Consider the following 19,327-nt stretch of genomic DNA (forward strand, 5'->3'; position numbering starts at 1 on the left):
CAACTTTTTTTTCATGCAGTAGTATTTGTGTTTGTCTGTCTACCTTATTTCATTTAGCATAATGAACTCCAGTTTCATCCATGTTGTAGTAAATGACAGGGTTTTCTTCTTTTCTTAAAGATATTTTTATTCATTTGTCAGAGAGCGAGAGTATAAGCATGGGGAGCAGCAGGCAGAGGGAGAAGCAAGCTCCTCACTGAGCAGGAAGCCTGATGTGGGACTTGGTCCCAGGACCCAGGATCATGACCCGAGTTGAAGGCAGATGCTTAACTGACTCAGCCACCCAGGCATCCCAAGATTTTCTTCTTTTTAAGGCAATAATATTCCATTATATATATATGACACATTTTCTTGATCCATTCAGGCATTGATGGACACTTAAGTTGTTTCTACATCTTGGCTATTGTGAATAATTCTGCAGTGAACACAGGAGTGTAAATATCTCTTCAAGACAATGGTTTTATTTCCTGTGGATAGATATCCAGAAGTGGGATAGCTGGATCATACGGTAGTTCTACTTTTTTTTTTTTTTTAAGTAAACTCTACATCCAATGTGGGGCTAAAACTCATGATCCTGAGATTAAGAGTTGTGTGCTCTACCAACTAGGCCAGGCAGGTGCCCCAGTGGTTCTACTTTTAATTCCTTGATGAACCTCTACACTGATTTATATTGCTACCAGCAGCATACAACCAGCAGCATATCAGGGTTCCCTTTTCTCCACATTCTCACTCTTTTTTTTTTTAGCATGGAGCCCAATGCCCATCGCGGAGCCCAACACAGGGCTTGAACTCATGACGTTGAGATCAAGACCCAAGCTGAGATCAAGTCTGACTCTTAACCAACTGAGCCACCCAGGTGTCCCCCTTTTCTCCACATTCTTGATAGGATTTGTTTGCTCCAGTATTTTTTATAATAACCATTTTAACAGGTGTGAGGTTATATTTTATAGTTTTTATTTACATTTCCCTGAAAATTAGTGATGTTGAGATTTTTATGTATTTGTTGGCAATTTGTATATTTTCTTTGGAAAAATGTATATTCAGGTCCTTTGGCCGTTTTGAAATTGGGGTTTTTTTAATTTTTTTATTTCTTTGCTATTGGTTTGTAGGAGTTCCTTCTATATTTTGGATATTAGCCACTTATCAGATATGTGGTTTCCAATGATTTATACCATTTCATAAGTTGCCTTTTCATTTTGTTGTTGATGGTTTCATTTGCCGAGCAGAAGCTTTTTAATTTAAGGTAGTCCTGCTTGCTTATTTTTGCTTTCATTGCCTTTGCTTTTGGTGTCAAACGCAAACATTCGTTGCCAAGAGCAAAGTCAAGGAGCTTATTCTCTGTGTTTTCTTCTAGGAGTTCTATGACTTTAGGTCTTATGGTCAAGTCTTTAATACATTTGGAGTTGATTTTTGTACATCATACGAGATAATGGTCCAATTTCATTCTTTTGCATATTGATATTCAGTTTTTCCAACACCATTTATTAAAGAGACTATCCTTTTCTCATTGTATATTCTTGGTTTCTTTGTCAAAAATTAATTTACCATATACACATGGGTTTTTTTTCTCTGTTTTCTATTCTGTTCTATTGATTATTGTGTCTCTTTTTATGCCAAAACTATACAATACTATATAGCTTTATAACATAGTTTGGAATCAGGAAGCATGATCCCTCCAGCTTTGTTCTTCTTTCTCTAGATTGTTTGGCTATTCAGTGTCTTTTGTAATTCGTACAAACTTTGGGATTGTTTTTCTATTTCTGTGAAAAATGCCATGGAAAATTTGATAGAGAGGCACCTGGGTGGCTCAGTCAATTAAGCATCTGCCTTCAGCTCAGGTCATGATCCCAGCGTCCTGGGTTTGAGCCCCATGTCGGGCTCCCTGCTCATTGGGGAGCCTGTTTTTCCCTTTCCCTCTGCTTCTCCCTCTGCCTCTCCCCCCACCCTCTCTCTCTCTCAAATAAATAAATAAAATCTTTAAAAAAATTTTGATAGAGGGGCACCTGGGTGGCTCAGTCGTTAAGCCTCTGCCTTCTGCTCAGGGTGTGATCCCAGGGTCCTGGGATTGAGCCCCGCATCGGGCTCCTCCGCTGGGAGCCTGCTTCTTCCTCTCCCGCTCCCCCTGCTTGTGTTCCCTCTCTCGCTGGCTGTCCCTCTCTCTGTCAAATAAATAAATAAAATCTTTAAAAAAAAAAAAAAGAACTGCTTTTGCTGCATCCCATAAGTTTTAGTATATTTATTTGCATTTTCATTTGTCTCAAGATATTTTTTTATTTCTCTTTTGATTTATTTGACCATGGATTTTTCAGTAGCATGTTGTTTAATCTCCACGTATTGGGTTAATTATTCAGTTTTCTTCTTGTAATTGATTTGTAGTTTTATACTATTATTGTCAGAAAAGATGCTTGACATGATTTAAATCTTCTTGAAGTTATTAAGATTTGTTTTGTGGCCTAAAATAAAATCTATCCTGGAGAATGTTCCATGTGTGCTAGGGAAGACTGTGTATTCTGCTACTGTTCAATGGAATGTTCTGTAAAATCCCTGTTAGATTCATCTGATAAAATATGTAGTTTAAATCCAATGTTTCCATATTGATTTTCTGTCTGGATGCTCTATCCATTGTTAAAAATAGGGTATTGAAGTTCCCTACTATTATTGTATTGCTGTCTATTTTTCCCTATCAATCTGTTAAGATTTGCTTTATGTTTTTAAGTTCTCCTATGTTGGGAGCATAAATATTTACTTATGTTATATCATCTTGATGAATTGACCCTTTTATATAATGGATTTTGTCTCTTGTTACTGTCTTTGGCTTAAAGTCTGTTATAAGTATAGTTAACTCTGCTTTCTTTAGGTTTTCATTTGCATGGACAATCTTTTTCCATCTCTTCACTTTCAGGTTATGTGTGTCTTTAAAGCTGAAATGAGGTGCACTTGGGTGGCTCAGTTGATTGAGCATCCAACTCTTGATTTCTGCTCAGGTCATGATCTCAAGGTCCTGAGATCGAGCCCTGAGTTTGGCTCTGCTCTCAGCAGGGAGTCTGCTTGAGATTCTCTCTCTCCTTCTCCCTCTGCTTCTTCTCCTGCTCATGCTCTCTCTCTCTTTCAGATAGATAGATAGATAGGTAGATAGATAGATAGATAGATAGATAGATAGATAGATAAAGATAGATAGAGATAGATAGATAGATAGATAGATAGATAGATAGATAGATAGATAAAATCTGGGGGGAAAAGGTTGAAATGAGTCTCTTGTAAGCAGCACATAGCTGGGTCTTGTTTTTATCCATTCAGCCACTCCGTCTTTTGATTAGAGAATCCAGTCCATTTACATTTAAAGTAACTATTGAAAGATATGAACTCACTATTGCCATTTTGTTCATTGTTTTCTGGTTGTTTTGTAATTATTTTATTTCGTTTGTCCCTTTCTTCATGTTTTAATGATTTTTCTTTCTTCTTTTTTTATTGAAGTATAGTTGACACACAATGTTACATGAGTTTTCAGGCGTACATGTGGTATAATTATTTTCTATGGTGGTATTCTTTGAGTCATTTCTCTTTATCTTGTGTGTATTTACTATAGGTTTTTGCTTTGTGGTTATCATGTGGCTTACATAAAACTCTTACCCTTATAAAAGTCTGTTTAGAGCTGATAACAATTTAACTTCAAACACACGCAAAAGCTCTACATTATTATACACTCCCCCTATTTTATGAAACCCTTGCTGTTTCGCAATTTACATCTTTTTACATTGTGTATCCATTTACAAATTATTGTAGTATAGTTATTTTTAATACTTTGTCTTTTAATAATCCTACTAGAGTATAAGAGATTTATCCACAACAATTATAACATTAGAGTATTCTGAATTTAACTATATCATTGACCTTTGAACAGCATAGGAGTTAGAGACACCAAGTCCTCATGCAGGCAAATATCCATGTATAATTTTTGACTGTCCAACAAATGAACTACTAATAGCATACTACTAACTGGAAGCTTTTCCAATAACATAAACAGTTAATTAACACATGTATTTGTGTGTTATATGTATTATATACTCTATACTTACAATAAGTAAGCTGGAGAAAGGAAACGTTATTAAGAAAATCATGAGGAACAGAAAATACATTTATGATACTGTACTGTATTTATTGAAAAAATCCACTTATAAATGGATCTGTGCAATTCAAACCCATGTCATTCAAGGGTCAACTGTATATTTACTTTTACCAGTGAGTGTTATACTTCCATATGTTTTCCTGTTACTAATTAGGATCTTTTTAATTCACCTTATAGAGCTCCTTTTAACATTTCTTATAAGGCTGGCCAAGTAGTGATGAACTCCTTCAGCTTTTGTTTGTCTGGAAAACTTTATAACTACTTTGATTCTGAAGGACAACTTTGCTAGGTAAAGTATTTGGGGTTGGCAGTTTTTTTTCTTTCAGCACTTTGAATATATCATGCCACTGCCTTCTGACTTGCAAAGTTTCTGCTGAAAAATCTGATGGTCTCATGGTGGCTCCATTGTTCCTAAAAACTTGCTTTTCAAAAAAAAAAAAAAAACTTGCTTTTCTCTTGCTGATTTTAAGATTCTCTCCTTGCCTTTAACTTTAGACAGTTTCATTATAATGTCAGTTGGTGTGGGTCTCTTTGGTTTATCTTTTTGGAATGCTCTAGGCTTCCTGTATCTGGATATCTGTGTCTTTCTCCAGATTAAAGAAGTTTTTAGCCATTATTTCTTTGAATAAGCTTTCTGCCTTTTTCTGTGTCTCTTCTCCTGGGACCCCTATAATCTATATTTTGGTCTGCTTGATTCTATCTCAGAGGTTCTTTAAAGAATCTTTACTTTCTTTCATTCTTTTTCTTTTTGCTTCTCTTATTGGATGAATTCCACTGCCCTGCTTTCTAGTTTGCTGATCCTTTTCTTCTGTTTGATGTAGTCTTCTGCCAAACCCCTCTATTGAAATTTTCAGTTCAGTTATTGTAATCTTCAGCTCTATATTTTTTGTTTGGTGCTTTTTTTTTTTTTTAAGTTTATTTAGTAATCTCTACACCCATCATGGGGCTTGAACTCATGACTGCAAGATCAAGAATCACGTGCTTTTCCGACTAAGCCAGCCAGGCGTCCCTGTTTGGTACTTTTTAATATTTTCAAACTCTGTTAAAATTCTCACTTTGATCATGCATTTTCTCCTGACCTTGGTGAGCATCTTTATGGCCATTATTTTGAACTCTCAACCAGATAAATCACTTATCTCTGTGTCATTTACATATGTTTCTGGAAATTTGTCTCTTTTTTAAAACATATTTCTCTGTTTCTTCATTTTCCTTGACTCTCTGTGTTGGTTTCTGCATATTAGATAAAGCAGCCACCTCTTCCAGTTTTGACAGAATGGTCCCATGTAGGACATCAAACTTGTCAATCAGCCCAGCCTGAGCATCTGGTTGTCTCTCAAACCTTTGTGATTATCCAAACAACCTTCTTTGTTCTAAGTGGCTCCCAACATATTGCATGGTGCACTGGCTGTTATACCCAAATAATGAATCATGGAACATTACATCAAAAACTAAGGATATACTGTATGGTGACTAACATAACATAATAAAAAATTATTATTAAAAAAAGAATAAGTGGCTCCCAGTAGTTGAGAGTGTGCCAAGACCCATCAGTGTCCCAAAGGGAGGATCTCATTCAGCACCTAAATAAGGGCTGATTGGAAGCCAGACCCTCAGGCAGCAGTTAGAAAAGTATGCAGTTAGGGGCGCCTGGGTGGCACAGCGGTTAAGCGTCTGCCTTCGGCTCAGGGCGTGATCCCGGCGTTCTGGGATCGAGCCCCACATCAGGCTCCTCTGCTGGGAGCCTGCTCTTCCTCTCCCACTCCCCCTGCTTGTGTTCCCTCTCTCGCTGGCTGTCTCTATCTCTGTCAAATAAATAAATAAATAAAATCTTTAAAAAAAAAGAAAAGAAAAGAAAAGAAAAGTATGCAGTTAATCCCCTTCCAGGGAGAGACTAGGAGACAGACATTCTTGTTTGCTTCTTCTGCACTGGGCCCAGGTCTAAAGTTACAAGGAGGTGCTCTTATACCCATTAAGAACTACTTCTTGTTTGTTGTAGTCTTATGGGACTCATGAATGGAAGTCCCATTGGCTAAGAGAGACAGGTGATCCAGAAACCTGTCCTTTGGGCAACAGCTGCAAAAGCTGGAGCACAGTGTGTACACAGTCACTCAAGGGAGATACTGGAGTAGTCTGGAGGGAGATAGTGGGGGAGGTGTCCACCAGTTTCCTTGGTCTCTAGGGAGGTTGCAGCCAGCTCCTAGATGTGTGCCAAATTAGAAGCCTGACCCTCAGGAAGCAGCTTTCAGAGTATACAAATGGACCCTGTTCAGGGAAAGACTGATATATAAACATTTCTGCCTACTCTCTCTGCTCTGAACCTGGGGGATAGCCATTTGGTGAGAATGCCTGTTAACAACTGCTTCTTTGTTTGCTATACTCTTGTGGGTCTTGTGGATGCAAGCCTCATTGGCTTTCAGAGCTAGGTGTTTTGGGAGCCCATTCCTTAGGTAGGAATCTTAAAAGTTGGGGTACTAAATGTGAAGTCCAAATCCTTTGCTCCTCATGGAGAAGCTGGGAGTTGGCAGTTCCCTCCCAATTGTATGACACCCTGCTGGGGATGGAATTTATGGTGAATGTGTTTCACCCTTTCCTACACATTCTGATGTGGATATTTTCTCGTTCACCCAATGTGTAGGTAGTTTCTGGATTTCTTTCAGAGGTATTGCTCTGTGTGTAGCTATGTACTTGGTGTGTCCATGAGAGGAGGGGAGTTCAGGAGCTTTCCAGTTCAAATGAGTTTTGACAAAGGTATACACTCATGGAAGCATTATTTCAATTAAAATATAGAATGTTTCCAGGGGCACCTGAGTGCTCAGTTGGTTAAGCATCTGCATTCACCTCCGGTCATGATCCCAGAGTCCTGGGATCGAGCCCCAAATTGTGCTCCCTGCTCAGTAGGAAGCCTGCTTATCCCTCTCCCCAGTGCTCATGCTTGCTGTCTCACTATCTCTCTCTCTCTCTCTCTCTCTCAAATAAATAAGTAAATAAAATCTTTAAAAACTAAAAAAAAATTTTTTTTAATATTGAATCATCCCCAAAATTCCCCCCAAATTTAAAGTATTAAATCATCCCCATCCCCCAAAATTCCTTCATGTGCCTTTGGAGTTCAATAGCCCCCCTCCCAAACCTGGCGCCAGGCAAGCATTGACATTCTGTCTGTCACTGCAGATTAGTTTTGCCTCTTCTAGAATCCAAATTAGTGGGATTGTGCAATATATACTCTTTAGCGTCTGGCTTCTTTCTCTCAGCATTATGTTGTTTTGGTTTGTGTTTTGTTTTGATTTTTTGTTTTAATTTAAAGATTTTATTTACTTGACAGAGAGATGGAGAGAGAGCATAATCAGGGGGGAGCAGCGGGTAGAGGGAGATCTGGAATCACGACCTGAGCCAAAGGCAGACGGTTAACTGACTGAGCCACCCAGGTGCCTCTCAGCATAATGTGTTTGAGATTCATTCATATCATTGCACATATCAGTAGTTGATTCCTTTATATTGCTAAGTAGTATGCATATACCACAGTTTCACCTATTCACCCTTTAATGAATTTATGGGTAATTTCCAGTTCTTGACTGCTATGAATAAAGCTGCTATAAACATTCATGTATAAATCCATGAGAAGACATATGTTTTCATTTCTTTTAGGTTAATAACTAAAAGTGAAGTAGCGGAGTTATATGGTAACTTTTGTTTAAACTCACGTTTATGAGAAACTGCCAAATTGCTTCTCAACATAATTGAATCATTTCACACTCTCACCAGCAATATATAGTTGCTCCACATCCTTACCAACACTTAGTTTGGTCAGCTGTTTTTATTTTAGCTGTTCTAATAGCTATGCTAGTATCAGCTTATTGTAATTTGCCTTTCTCTGATGACAAATGATGTTGAAACTTTTTCATGTGCTTATTGGCCATTCTTATATTTTCTTTTGTAATATGTCTATTTCAATTTTTCCCTATTTTTAAAACTGAGTGTTTCCCTTCTTTTTATTGAGTTGTAAGAATTCTTTATATATTCTTGCATAGAAGTCCTTTGTGAGAATAAGAAGCAAGCACGAAATATTTTTCAAGAACTTCAGGGTTATAGGGGCACCTGGGTGGATCAGTCAGTTAAGTGTCTGACACTTGGTTTCAGCTTAGGTCATGATCTCATGGGTCATGAGATCAAACCCCAATTCCGGCTCTGTACTCAGTGGGGAGTCTGCTTGAGATTCTCTCCCTTTTCTCCTTCTCCTACTTCTGTGGGCTTGCTCTCTCTCTCTCTTTCTAAAATAAATAAGTAAACTAAAAAAAAAAAAAAAAGACCATCAGGGTTCTATAATATTTTTAAGTTACAAAGAGTTGCTTCCATTTAGTCTCTCATTTGCTTTGAGAATGGAAAAAGAAACACAAAAGTCTACATTACTTTAAAAACAGAGAGTAATAAAGCTCTGTGTTAAAAAAAAAAACTACAACTACTAGGTAAAAAATAGTAAATAGAGGTTAAATCAATAAAGAAACCAGTAATTTCATAAGGAATTTAGAAGCACCTGTTAGTAGAAATCTGTCGGCTTTTTATTAAGCAAAAATTCAAGAAAACATCTGTTCTGCTTAGTGACTACGTAAGGAATCACCCACACAGAGAAAACTGCAAGCCAAAAAGAAAAAAAAAAGAGCATTTGTTGTGCTAAACTTTGAGATCCATAGTATAAATTATGATTTATGATTGAATTATTTTGATGATGTACAGTTAAACTCAGAACTTAAAACGAAGTGTTTAAGGTAATTTGATGAGCATTCTCTCATGAAGTTACCCAGGATGAATTCCTGAGCCCCGGGATTACAATTTAGTGAACAGACAATTTGTAGAAATAAATTCCAAGAACTGACAGACATTTACTATGGAGTAAATGGACTGATCAAAATCGAATTCCAATGAATGTGACCAAATATTCACTGAAGGTAGAGCTATGGAATTGGGGTTTTTCTCACAGCATTGTTTCTCTGATTTTTTTTCCTTTTCTATTTTTTTTAGAAATAAAAGCAAACTTGGCTCTGGCAAAAACAAAACAAAGCAAAACACACCATAATCCCTACAGAAAAAGTGCCTAAACCACTGAAAATCTTACCCACTCCTCTCAAATTTTCTTTGTTTAATAGTTTCATATGCCTTGGGTGTCGTCAGCCAAGTTTAGCCATGCCTGACATACTACTGACAGGCCCCAAACAAATGTAGAATAGAAGAGGAAAGGGAAGAAAGAGAGTAAAGAGAAAAAGAAAGGAAAAAGAAAAGCTGAATGTGGTACAAGGTAGCTGGCTCAGGGAGCTATCAAGGCAAGCAAGCCGCACACTTTTCAAAGACAGAATTACTTTTTCTTCCCAAACAAATGAAAGAAATAGGTGAGAGGTTATCAACTTTTTGTGTTAATTTTGTATAAAATTAACATTGGAGAGGGGCGCCTGGATGGCTCAGTCATTAAGCATCTGCCTTCGGCTCAGGTCATGATCCCAGAGTACTGGGATCAAGCCCTGCATGGGACTCCCTGCTCAGTGGGAAGCCTGCTCCTCCCTCTCTCTCTCCCCCTGCCTGTGTTCCCTCTCTCGCTGTCTCTCCCTCTGTCAAATAAATAAATAAAATCTTTTTTTAAAAAATTAACATTGGAGAGCTTGTTAAGAATGATGATTCACAAACACTATCTGCAGCGATTCTAATTCATTAACTCTCTGGTAGGCCCCAGATAGCAGATTTACCAGTCAGATGCCATTGGCTCCACCAGCCTTAGTCTCATGGACATATGCCCTGTGCCTTTACACAGGGCTGTGTACTCAAAAGGACTCATCACTTGAGTTTAATGCTCTCTTGCAGCTGTTAAAATTCTTACCTTTTGAACAAGAGACACCCCCCCCCCGCCAATGTTCATTTTACAATTAGTCTTGAAAATTATGTAGTTGGTCCAGTCCCCGTAGACCACACTTTGAAAAACAATGCAATGGGGGTTAGATCTTAGGCTTCAAGCTTTCACTACTGAAACTGTTCAGGCAATTATCTATAGATCTATTGGATTTTAAGTCTGATAGATACCCAGCATCTGAATAAAATTACTTTACACAATTTCTACTTCGTACTTTTGGATCCAGAATTCCTAAGTGGGATTGTTTCTAGAGGTAAAGCCCAGGGATAGAAGTAGCCACCATTACAGGAAGCAAATTCCTGGGGGCAGTTGTTACAGGAATTGGAAATTGTTTGCGCAAGGAAGGGAAAAAAAAGAGAAACCTCAGAAATAATACACACGGAAAAAAATCACTCTCAGGCATTTGAGGAGAGACAAAATTGACCCAACAAAGGTGAAAAGATAACCCTAAAATTAAATAATCTAAAGAAAACTTTGGTTTTTAAAAGCTAGAAAAAGTTGAAGACCTTTGAAATAAATTCTGATCTAATCTAATTTGACTAACCCTGCAGTTGAGGTCAGTGGGTGGAGATGGGGACTTCAAGAAAATGTTTGTCAGTTTGTCATAGTATTTTGTGGGAGAACTAGTACCGAAAAGCTTTAAGACACCTAATCAAAGGTTCCCATTTCCCCATGCATTGTTTATCATTGGTAAAGCATCAACAATGCACATTCCATGTGGTAAAAAAACAGAATCACAGCAATGAGTCAGTTTCATCCCAGGCTAAAAAATAGAATCAATATAGGGGTGACTGAGCCTGGGTGGCTCAGTAAGTTAAGAATCTGCTTTCAGGGGCTTCTGGGTGGCGCAGTCATTAAGCTACTGCCTTCAGCTCAGGGAGTGGTCCCAGCGTTCTGGGATCGAGCCCCACATCAGGCTCCTCCTCTGGGAGCCTGCTTCTTCCTCTCCCACTGCCCCACCTGTGTTCCCTCTCTCGCTGGCTGTCTCTCTCTCTGTCAAATAAATAAATAAAATCTTAAAAAAAAAATCTGCTTTCAGCTCAGGTCATGAACCCTGGGTCCTGCGATCCAGCCCTGTGTAACAGCTCCACGCTCATCAGGGAGCCTGCTTATCCATCTTCTTCTGCCCCTCCTCCCCAAATAAATAAATGAAATCCTTAAAAAAAACAAAACAAAAAAACAAACAAAACACAAGAATCAGTATACATGTCAGTTAAATCTAAGAGGCACACTGCTTTTGCCACTGTAATTCAACTTGAATATACTCATCTGAGCAGTTGAACCAGATTACCCAGGCTTAAGAGTCTGGCTCTCCTTAAAGTAGAACAAGAGAAATCCGTATTGGCTTTACCCAGAATGGTCAGCAGGTTATGCAACATTTCTTATGGTTGCTCATTTTCATTCACTCTTAAGTGGCTTTGGGAAGGTATAAGTCATCAGGATTTTCACCATCATTACCACCAATGCCACATCTATGTAATAATTATAAGAACAGTAGCTAATATATATAGAATATATACTATGTGCTAAGCACTTGCTGAGTTATTTATACATATATATTAACTCATGACGTAGCACTCTTGTTCTCTCCATTTTACAGATGAGGAAACTGATGCACAAAGAGGTTAAGTGACTTGTTTAAGGTCACACAGCTATTACATAGCAGAGCTAAGATTCAAACACAGAGACTATGACTACATTACCCAAACACTTAACCACTAGACAGTGTAGAAAAGGGAGCTCAATGAAGCAAGGCAAACAGAATTGCTTGTAACATTTTTGGGGTTATGGACTCCTTTGAGAATCTATATCCCTCAGGAAAACAAATATATACACCACGTATTTGCAAACTGCCGTAAGACTGCCTTTGTTCCTCCAAGACCATACATTTACCTTTATGACTCGATCTCAAGCTAAAAATGCCTACTCCAGACACTAATGACTTAAAATTGTAAAATAGCTATCACTACCAAAGACAAAAATATTTTTAAAATCTAATGGCTCTGTGAAGTGTAGACTCAAGGAAATAATAAAACTGTAAAACAAACAAACAAACTGTAAGCCTTACACTTGTACTGTGTCATCAAATCCAAGAACTGGCTATTTTTAAATAACAAACTTTTTTAAAATTACTTATTTATTTATTTGACAGAGAGAGAGAGCACAGCAGGGAGAGTGGCTGAGGGAAAGGAAGAAGCAGGCTCCCCGCGGAGCAGGACCCTGAGATCATGACCTGAGCCGAAGGCAGATGCTTCAGCAGCTGAGCCACCCCAGCACCCTAAACAACAAACTTTAAAGCTTTTCATCAACTGCCAAACTATTTCAAGATGAAAGAACAAATCACTGTAATTTCCAGCATGTAACATGGTGCTTACCTGTACTAAGTGCTCAATAAATATTGATAGAGAGAAGGAAAGGGAGAAAAAGAATGTAAAGGTATCCTAATGTTCTTTAGTAGTATAGTAAATGTGATTCCAAAATATCATTCAACTTCTGTTTTTTAAAATTAAAAAAAAAATGTTATCTTTTAAGTAATCTCTACACCCAATGTGGAGCTGAAACTCACAACCCAGAGATCAAGAGTCACATGTTCGGGGCGTCTGGGTGGCGCAGCCGTTAAGCATCTGCCTTCGGCTCAGGGCGTGATCCCGGCGTTATGGGATCGAGCCCCACATCAGGCTCCTCTGCTATGAGCCTGCTTCTTCCTCTCCTACTCCCCCTGCTTGTGTTCCCTCTCTCTCTGGCTGTCTCTCTCTCTGTCAAATAAATAAATAAAATCTTTAAAAAAAAAAAAAGAGAGTCACATGCTCTACCAACTGACCCATCCAGGTGCCCCTCGACTTCTTTTTAATAGCAGTCACCCACTCAATCATTTATTAACAAGATTTGTTGAATATTTATTATGTAATAAAAACCATGCTAGACATCAAGGGTATGAATTTAAAAGGCACTGTGGAACAAACACACCAAAAATGGGAAATACATGAAATGCAAGTTGTCACATGATGAACAAAACTAGCAGTTAGAGAAACACATAAGGGAATATATAAAGGTTGAAAGCAAAATCTATATAGATGTTGCATATTTGGTGAGGGAGCATCAATATTTGCCTTTCCAGGTTCTTTCTTTCCTCTGTCTACACCCACACCTTGACAACTCATTCTCAAAATTAAGTTATTTGAGATCTTCTCTAGTAAACTTCTTAGCTGCATAGTTCCATTGCTTTTTATCAGTTCACTCATTAATTAAATACTAAATGTGGCATTTCTAAATAGCCAGTGTTCATTTAAATTCATACAATTAAGAAACAAGTTAGAAAACAACCCACAACAGTTTGGGAAAGGGAGACTCCCACTCATGACATGTAAGAAAATCACCTTGGAACATACCACAGTAATAAGAAAACAAGCACAAAAGAAGACACTTTGGGTTACCATCATGTCAACTGGACATAAGTCCCAGTAGAAACAAGTGATCAAATTGGCCTGTTAAGACATTTGGTGATAGAAAGTCCAGATCAAGGATTTCAGAAGATCTTGTTAACACTAGAAGCAAACAATGGGAGACCACTTAAAACTCTTACTTCTGATGCTAAGAACAGTTGCTTGTACAATGTAGAGCTATGGATCATTCTGTTTTACTCTACTTTCCCTGTTTTAAAACCATTTTTCAAACTATACTGATGCATGCTTTTCAAGCTTGGGTTCAATCACAGGAAAGCTCTAACTAGCACAACAGACTAATGAGCAGACATTTTATAAGTAGCATCTCTAAGAGTTCATAATGCAACTCCATTGGGAAACAACTTACTCTAGAGAATGCTGTCATATGGCTATACCAGCACCTTTTCTCAGCCCCAATTTGGTTAATAACTACAATTATGCTTTGGTCATTTCAACAGCTCTGAGCCTTTGTCAGGTCTTACCCCTATTATGGGTCTTCATATCTTCTTGGGCTATTGCAGTATGTTCCTAATTGATCTCTGCCATCAATCCCACCACCCTCTAAATCATTCTATATACTGCTGCCAGCACTAACCTTCAAATTGAACTAAGTTCGAAGAGCGCCTGGATGGCTCTGTCAGTTAAACTGTCCAACTTTTGAGTTCAGCTCGGGTCATGATTTCAGGGTCATGGGATTGAGCCCCGGGTCGGCCTTTGTGCTCAGCATGGAGTCTGCTTGTCCCTCTCCTTTGCTCCTCCTCCCAGACTCCTCTCTCTCTCTCTCTCTCAAATTAATTAATTAACTAATTAATTAATTTTAAAAAAGAACTAATTTTGAAACCTTCAGACTTTCAAAGTCCAAATCCCTTAAGCAGAAAGCCAAGGCCCTCCATAGTCTGTCCCTAATTTACTATTCCAGAAAATTGCTCACATCACTCTGGGTACCATATACTACAATCCAGCCAAACCAACTATTCATCATTCCCAGAATATGTCCTCCAATCTCTGCCTCTCTGTCTCTCATTCCCTTAGAAAATCTTCGCTTCCTACTAATGTATTAAGAAGTCCTTTCTAATACTGCAACTAAAAATGGGCATTCTTTCTGCAGTTTTACCCATCATATTAAAAGCTAATTAACAAATTTTATGGTATGTGTTTTACCATAATTTAAAAATTGCTTCAATTAAAACACACACACGCGCAAACTTAATTAATAAACTTCAAGTTTGGTAAGTTGGCAGACCAGATAACCTGAAAATTCTCCTATGACAAACACCTAGAACTGCTGAATAAATTCAAAAGTTTTGTTTTAAATGTAAAGCTGAATACTCCAGAAAGAAAGTTAAATTGTCAGGTTTCAGAAACAAAAAGAGAATGAAAACCACTGTAGCAAGTGTGAATTAAAGCTGCACTTGCCCCTGAAGATAGAGAACAGGGGAAAGAAAAAAGCCATCCCTGAGGAATTCATAACTTTGCAATAACTGTGTAAGCCTAGGATTTAAATGTAGAACAATATTATTGAGGTGAAAAAATACGCATTTTAAAATTACAAAATATCTAAAAGAAAAAAATGTAAGAAAGGACAAGAATAAATGAAACAAGAATGAGAAGAAATACAAAACAAATTTCTGAAAATTATAAATAAAAATCTAGTGAATAAATTGAACAGTAGCTTAGCTGTAACTAAAGAAAAAAGTCAAGAGACTGGCTGAATTAACCCAGAAGGCATCACAGAATGAGAGAGAAAAAATAGAGATTTAGAAAAAAGAGAAAAATATGTTCACTCTAACTCTAATAATAGGTGATCTAGGAGAAAAGGGAGAAGGGAAGATGGTGGTACAGTAGGAGGACCCCAGGCTCACTTCATCCCATGAATACAACTAGATAACTACCAAATCATCTTAAGTATTTCAGAAATTGACCTGAAGACAGGCAGAACAAAATCCACAACTAAAGGTAGTGAAGAGATGGACTATTCCTCAGCCATCAAAAAGAATGAAATCTTGCCATGTGCAATGATGTGGATGGAACTAGAGGGTATTATGCTAAGTGAAATAAGTCCATCAGAGAAAGACAAATACCATATGATTTCACTGATATGTGGAACTTAAGAAACAAAACAGATGAACATAGGGGAAGGGAAGGAAAAATAAAATAAGATGAAAATAGGAAGGCAAACCATAAGAGACACTGAACTCTAGGAAATAAACTGAGGGTTGCTGGAGGGGAGATCGGTGGGGGGAAGTGGTAACTGGGTGATAGGCATTAAGGAGGGCACTTGATGTAATGAGCACTGGGTGTTATATGCAACTGATGAATCACTAAGTTCTAATAATACAGAATATGTTAACTAAATTGAATTTAAATAAAGAATTAAATAAATAAATAAATAAATAAATAAATAAATAAATAAATGTAATAAAGAGGCCACATTGAAGAAGGTAGGAAGTGCAGAGACATGATTTGGGAGAGAAACAGATTGTGACCACTGTAGTAAGGAAGGAGCTGTGGCCTCAGAAAAGGGTGAGAAATAAACTAGCACACAGGGGAGCAAATGGGAAGATAAATCCCCATAGCACTTGGCTTGTAAGGTGAAGAGGCCCAAATTTTGTGAGTTCTTACAGCCAGTGGGGCTTAAAGCCTGGAGTTTTAAAGGTCAGTATGCTTGGCTCTAGGAGAGCTCAGAGGCCATTGGGAATGCTCTTGGAGAGAAGACAAGCTAACAACTCATGGACATACAACATGGAAACTGTGATCTGAAGAATGCTTGGGACACACAGTAGTGAGGTTAGTTGTTCATCTTGGAGCATGTTCCAGAGAGGCAGCATACACGGAGAAACCTCTTCAGAAACAAAGGAGCTAGCTGGTGCCATTTCCCTCCCCCACCACTCAGCATAAGCACAGAGCCACCTGTGGGAAACAACACAGCACCCACACTCACTACCTAACTTGCTTACACCAAACCCAACCCCCACATACACTTCAGAAGAACAACCCTTCTCAGTCACCCTTACCTCAGTCCCAATGCAGTGAGCCCCTCCCCCAGAAGACCAGCCCAAATGCTTCCCAACTTGGTGTCTCCTGGCCCAAGAGTTGTTTGAGGCCTTGGTTCTGGTGGTAGTGATGAAGGGTCTCATTTCACAAGCAGACCAGAGCACACATAGTTAAAACTCACCACATTCAGGCCAGGGACCAAACACTCCCCACAAAAGGCAAAGAGAGCCTCTGCAGACAACTGGAGAGTTAAAGTGGCCTGGAGGGTAAAGTGGCCAGGACACAACAGCAGAGCACATGCAGCACACATTGGAGACACTCCCGGAAGTGCCAGGCCCTGGGGAACAGAGGACACTATGCTGCGGGACAGTACAGGACCTCTTCTTCATAAAGCCATTACCCTCAAGAACAGGAGACATAGCTGACTTTCCTAACACAGAGAAACAGGCACAGAGACTTAGACAAAAAGAGAAGCAGAGGAATTTGTCTGAAAGGAAAGAACGGGACAAGGCCATGGCCAGAGAACTAGGCAAAACAGATGTAAGTAAACATGCCTGATGAAGAATTTAAAGCAATCATCATAAGGATACTCACTGAAATTGAGAAGAGCAGAGGACATGAGTGAGACCTTTAACACAGAAATAAGGAATAACACAGCAGAGACAAAGAACTCAATAAATAAAATGAGAAACGTTCTCGGTGGAATGAGCAGCAGGCTGGAAGAAGCAGAGGAACAAATTAATGACCTAGAAGACAGAGTGATGGAAAGTAATCAAGTAGATAAAAGAGAAAAAAACGAATTATGCAAAATGAGATTAGATTTATGGAATAACATTTGTATTATAGGAGTCCCTAAAGAAGAAGAGCAAAAAAAGCAAGCAAAGAATTTATTTGAAGACATAATAACTGTAATCTGAATCTGGTGTAAGAAATAGATACCCAAATCCAAGAGTCACAGAGAACCCCCAACAAAATCAATCAAAGAAGACCCACCCCAACACATATTGTAATTAAAATGGCAAAATAAAGTGATTTTTTAAAGTATTAAAAGCTACAAGACAAAAAGAAGACAGTTACATACAAAGGAAACCCCATGAAGCTATCAGTGGATTTTTCAGCAGAAACTTTCTGGGCCAGAAAGGACTGGCATGATATATTCAAAGTGCTGAAAGGGAAAAATCTGCAGCCAAGAATACTCTATCCAGCAAGGCTATCATTCAGAAAAGAAGGAGAGATAAAGAATTTCCCAGACAGGGGCGCCTGGGTGGCTCAGTGGTTAAGCATCTGCCTTTGGCTCAGGGCATGATCCCAGAGTCCTGGGATCGAGCCCCATATCGGGCTCCTCTGCTGGGAGCCTGCTTCTTCCTCTCCCACTCCCCCTGCTTGTATTCCCTCTCTCGCTGGCTGTCTCTCTCTCTCTGTCAAATAAATAAATAAAATCTTTTTTAAAAAAAATTTCCCAGACAAACAAAAAGTAAAGAAACTAAAAGAGTTTATGAACACTAAACTAGCCCTGCAAGAAATACTAAAGGGGACTCTTGAGTGGAAAGGAAAAACCAAAAAAGACAGTATGAAGGTTGGAAACACAAAAGCAGTAAAAATGAATATTTCTGTGAAAAATCAGTCAAGAAAGTCACAAAATAAAAGGATGTATGATATGACACCATACACCTAAAACATGGGGAGGAGAGGAGTAAAGAATGTGTTCAAACTTAAATGACCACCAACTTAATACAGACTGCTATATGCAGAAGATGTTATATACAAACCAAAATAACCACAAATCAAAACTACTAATAAACATGCAAAGAATAAAGAGAAAAAATCCAAATATATCACTAAAGAAAACCAGCAAACCATGAAGGAGAGAAAGACAAGAAAGGATCAGGGAAAACCTTCAGAAACAACCACAAAACAGGAATAAAACAGCAATAAATACATATCTATCAATAATTGCTTTGAATGTAAATGGGCTAGATGCTCTGATCAAAAGACGTAGGATGAGAGAACGAATAAGAAACAAGACCCATCTATATGTTACCTACTGAAGACACCTGTAGATTGAAAGAGAGGGAATTGAGAAATTTTATCATACAAATGGATGTCACAAGAAAGCCAGAATAGCAATATTTATATCAAGGTAGACTTTAAAGCCAAACCTGTAACAAGAGACAAAGAAGGACACTATGTAATAATAAAAGGGTAATCCAACAGATATAACAATTGTAAATATTTATGCACCCAACGTGGGAGCAGCCAAATACATAAAACAGTTAATAACAAATTTAAGGGACTAATCGATAACAATACAATAGTAGTGGAGTCATTAATCCCCCACCTACAAATCATTCAAAAAGAAAATCAACAAGAAAACAATGGTTTTGTATGACAGAGTAGACCAGATGAATTTAACAGATACATTCAGAACATTCCATCCTAGGGGCGCCTGGGTGGCTCAGTCGTTAAGCTTCTGCCTTTGGCTCAGGGCGTGATCCCAACGTTCTGGGATCGAGCCCCACATCAGGCTCCTCCACTGGGAGCCTGCTTCCTCCTCTCCCACTCCCCCTGCTTGTGGTCCCTCTCTTGCTGGCTGTCTCTCTCTCTCTGTCAAATAAATAAATAAAATCTTAAAAAAAAAATTCCATCCTAAAACAGCAGAATGCACATTATTTTCAAGTGCACATGGAACATACTCCAGAATGGATCACATATAAGGCCACAAGATAAGCCTCAACAAATTATTTATTTACTTATTTATTTATCAGAGAGAGAGAGAGAGTGAACAAGCACAAGCAGGAAGAGTGGCAGGCAGAGGGAGAAGCAGGCACCCCACTGAGCAAAGAGCCTGATGTGGGACATGATCCCAGGATGCTG

The 19,327-nt window shown here is 38.4% G+C and overlaps 1 long non-coding RNA gene across 1 annotated transcript in view; it reads left to right on the plus strand.

Moving 5' to 3' along the window:
• The window catches only part of LOC113258044 (uncharacterized), a 59,425-nt gene that overhangs the window by 6,883 nt on the left and 33,215 nt on the right, over positions 1 to 19,327 (plus strand). The gene's annotated exons all lie outside the window — the stretch shown is intronic.

Source organism: Ursus arctos, unplaced genomic scaffold (assembly GCF_023065955.2).
Source record: "Ursus arctos isolate Adak ecotype North America unplaced genomic scaffold, UrsArc2.0 scaffold_26, whole genome shotgun sequence".
Classification (NCBI taxonomy): Eukaryota; Metazoa; Chordata; class Mammalia; order Carnivora; family Ursidae; genus Ursus; species Ursus arctos.